Source organism: Limulus polyphemus, unplaced genomic scaffold, assembly GCF_000517525.1.
Source record: "Limulus polyphemus unplaced genomic scaffold, Limulus_polyphemus-2.1.2 Scaffold2706, whole genome shotgun sequence".
Classification (NCBI taxonomy): Eukaryota; Metazoa; Arthropoda; class Merostomata; order Xiphosura; family Limulidae; genus Limulus; species Limulus polyphemus.
In genome coordinates this window covers 84,389-88,823 of record NW_013668316.1, presented here as the reverse complement: position 1 = coordinate 88,823, position 4,435 = coordinate 84,389, and the positions used below count along the sequence as shown (strand labels likewise).

The 4,435-nt window shown below is 37.2% G+C and overlaps 1 protein-coding gene across 2 annotated transcripts in view; it reads right to left on the bottom strand.

Moving 5' to 3' along the window:
- Positions 1-4,435, bottom strand: part of LOC106467688 (proclotting enzyme-like) — a 38,468-nt gene that overhangs the window by 28,349 nt on the left and 5,684 nt on the right. The window lies entirely within an intron of this gene.

Genomic DNA, 4,435 nt, shown 5'->3' with positions numbered 1-4,435 from the left:
ACAGCAAAATTTTTGCGAGGATTTCCAGTAGCATTAATTCTCCAAGAAAATTTGTTGCAAGACAGAAATGGATTGGAATTGGGGAGGTGTAGAAGTCGAGTCGAGAAATAACAAAGCAGTTGCGCCACTTCTTGTTCAAAGCAGCCCATTTTACAGTGGAGATGTGGTTAAGATTTATACTGTCTAAACTTCATACATTTAATGCATTAAATTTAATAATAATCTTGAATTTTGCTTCTACTTAAAACTATATTCTACATCAAAAAGTAAAAATATATCCTAATTTATATTTTAATCGTGAAATACTTCTCTAATGCAAGCTTAAGCGTTTATTCTAACCCTAGTATAAACCTGAAGTTAAGTACTGGGAATTAACACAGAGCGGGAAGCTTAAACAGCAGCAATTATTTTTTTTTTTTTTTTTTTTTTTTTTTTTTATTCTTCGGCAGATTGAAGCGCCAATCTGACCATTTCACATTCCAAAAAGGAAGGAGATCCCGATACAGAGAATTCGCCGGCCGGTAATCGAATATGCCTACCCGGCATGGATTAACGTAGCACCAAGCAAACTAAAACCAAACTACAAACATTACAAAACTCAATCCTCACTAGTGCATATAAAGTCCCACGCACAACAAGCTCACACGACGCAAATGTACAACCACTTTATGACAGACTTCTACACATAAAAACTTCCGTACGAATGGATTTTTACGCTCATTTGATCGCTATGTCATACATCATGGAAGTGAGCATAAATACCTCTTACCGCTAAATATGTAGCATAAGTATTGCAATCAACCACCTACTGGTAGACTTACCTAATATATCATTTGTGTGGTATACATCTGTATTAACAAAGGTTTGTTTTATTATTATTATGTCAATACATACTAGATATATTACAAAATGAATCAGCACTGGAGTGTAAGAGACTGTTAACATACCAAATGAAGTAACGTGTACACCAATGCAAATGCTAGACTTTGCACATATCGATAGGAGTTTTGTAATCATGCTAGTAACATTACATGAAAGAAACACCTTCATTTATGAAATGTTCAATATTTAATAGTCCTACTAAAATACCAATGCAAGTGGGAGGAAGAGGTGGAAACATCAAACCTCGACCTCCCATATCCCGATAAAGAGAATTCGAATTCCGTATTGTAGGGAAGAACTCCCACCATAACAAATTCTACAAGCCAAATAAATAGAATTTTGGCTTGTTTTCCCAAACTAACCAAAATACAATAATAAAAATATCCAGCTACAATTCGGACATCTGTCTGGATAGGTATTTGGTCGTTCTCCGCGACCTAGGAGGGTCAGGCTCTGTCCCACTATTTACAATAGCTACTGTAGAAACGATATACGGGTTATTCTATCAATTATTTTTATTTTTTTAATATAGGAAAGTTTAATCAAAATGTGATGCCAATAACTAGAGTAACCGATTTCCTCCCCACCCCCTCCATCAGACCGATCTGTATATGTTATGTGTAGAAGCTGTGAAGTACTTATGTGATACACGAAATCGTAAAGATGCTATAAAACTACCAGGAAAAATTGTGGTGATTACCATGTACTCTTACTTCACAACTTTCAAGTGTACGTTTATTGAAAATTTAAACTAATTAGTGAATATACTATTATAAGGGACCCATCCTACTACTCATTCAATGAGGCTGATCGCACGCGGCATTACTCAGAGTTTAAATCTTTGTGAAATTACAGCATGTCCCCTTAACAATAATTTATATGTTACATCCTTCTAGTGAAAGAAAACGTGCGTCTTAGAGCCCGATAAATAAAATTTGGCAAGCTTTCAGTTACTACGGCTTTTGAGTTTCACTTAAAAAATAAAACGTGTAAGGCAATACTGTCATTATATTTTCACTAGTTCTTAACCGCCGATAACTTTTGTTAAACACGTTTAAAGTATGTAGACGACAGACAATCTTACAAAAAAATACTGCAATGCTGAAAGATACAACAAACGATTCTCGTACATGCATAATTACAACCCCGAGATGTATACGTAGTTGCATGTTCTTACAACTTTTATCTCAAGAAATAATAATCGCGCTTGTAAATTAAGCGAATTGCTCAATATTTTGCTTTTTTACACCTATTTTTTGGCCCGGCATGGCCAGGTGGTTAGGGCGCTCGACTCGCAGACTGTGGGTCGCGGGTTCGAATCGCCGTCGTACCAAACATGTTCGCCCCTTTCAGCCGTGGGGACGTTGTAATGTAACGGTCAATCCCACTATTCGTTGGTAAAAGAGTAGCCCAAGAGTTGGTGGTGGGTGGTGATGACTAGCTGCCTTCCCTCTAGTCTTACACTGCTAAATTAGGGACGGCTAGCGCAGATAACCCTCGTGTAGCTTTGCGCGAAATTCAAAAACAAATGTACATATTTTATCATATTTTGAAGTGTGCATTGACATTTTTGGTTTTAACTGTCTAAAAGTTCTCCAGTGGCTCGGCGGTAAGTATAACAACTTATACTGATAGAATCCATGGTTTGATCTTCGCGGCGGACAGGGTAATTCTGGATTAAATTAAATACATTATCTATAGTAAAAATAGCTTTCTGGCGGTAACAACTTTACAAGAATTATGCTGTAAATTGTTTTCGTATTAACTTGTAAACAATAACCCTAAATAAATTGCAACGGTTTTGTCTATCAAACTTGACTTAATATTCTCAATGTACACACACACACATACAAATATCACGTTTGAGTACTACTTTTTCAAAAATCTGTATTTTATTTTATTTTTGAAATTTGTAGTTTGGTTAAAATAAATAGTCTGAACAACTACGAATAAAATGTTGAACGATTACTTGTATGTTTTTTAATTTAAGTAAATTCATGGAAGTGATCTTGACATTCCCCAAAATTCCTCACTCCCCCATTATAAACATTTTAAAAATCTAAATGATCCCTCACATGCGAAATAAGTTGATGTAAATCCACGAATCCAGTCTCCCAAAAGTATTTTGTATAAGGAGGCTCAAATTGGAAAGTTCTAAAATCTGAATGTACTATTTTGAACGGCTTCTTAGTAATCATCGCGATACCAGTTTTCACATAAACCGGTTCAATCAAATCTGAGAGTCCAAAAACTCACTGACCTTTATCTTGGAATACCTTTTATGACTCTTCCTTCTCTCTCTCCGAATCGGAATTTGGGTCGTTTAGGACCTGGGAGGGTCAAGTTTCTTTTCTTGTTTATTTGGTTTGAGTTTCGCGCAAATCTACACGAGGGCTATTTGCGTTAGCCGTCCCTAATTTAGCAGTGAAAGATTAAAGAGAAACCAACTAGTCATCACCACCCACCGCCAACTCTTGGGATATTTTTTTTTTTACCAACGAATAGTGGATTGACTGCGACACTATAATGCCCCCACGGCTGAAAGGGCAAGAATGTTTGTTGGGACGGGGATTCGAACCCACGACCCCTAAGATTGAGAGTCAAGCCCTCTACCCACCTGGCCATGCCATGTTTGTGTTGTCAAGGCGTTCAAGAACTTGTGTGAAAAAATTGTAGTGGTTTGTCATGAATACGAAAATTATTTTATAGATTTTACTGGAATATGTTATTCACCATATACTTTACCCATTTCCAGTGGCTTATAAGTAAATCAAGACTCACAAACATAAGAAATTCAGTTACTTATCTCGAAAAGTTATGGTTTCGCACACAAGAGTGAACAACATTCAAATACCTATTACAGAATAAATATTTTTTTAATTCCAAGTATGTTGTGTCTTTCTTTTATATGCTCCCCCCAGTGGCCTAGCGGGTAAGTCTGCAGTCTTACAACCCTAAAAATCAGGTTTTGCTAGCCGTGGTGGGCAGAGCAAAGATAGTTCATTGTGTGGTTTTTGCAGTTAACAACAAACAAAAACAATTTTATAGACGATATAGGCAATCTTCTTAATGTTGTTGTTGTTTGTAATTAAGCACAAAGCTACACAATGGGCTATCTGTGCTGTGCCCACCATGGGTATCGAAAGCCGGATTGTAGCGTTGTAAGTCCGTAAGGGGGAGGGGCTTCTTAATGAACAAAAAAAATGAGATGGGCAGCAATTGCCTAGATGAGCGCGACGTTTGTGGAGAAAGTATTAGAGAACAAGTCTACAAATATAGTACAGATCTGCACATCTTTGAATTTCGGTAATAACCAGTTTCCTCTAAGCTGCGCGGCTGCACAACAACCAATGAAATAACGCGCACATCCTCAATAATGGTGAGGAGTCTCGACACTTTGACGGCCTTATTGATTCTGGCAGTAGATAGGCCTAGAGCCCAAATAACCGACTGGCAGCATTGTAAAGCGGCCTAATGATTCAATAGGGTTGATGGTCTTAAAATACCCCCCCCCCCAAAAAAACTAACGTACGACGACACACTACACACACTA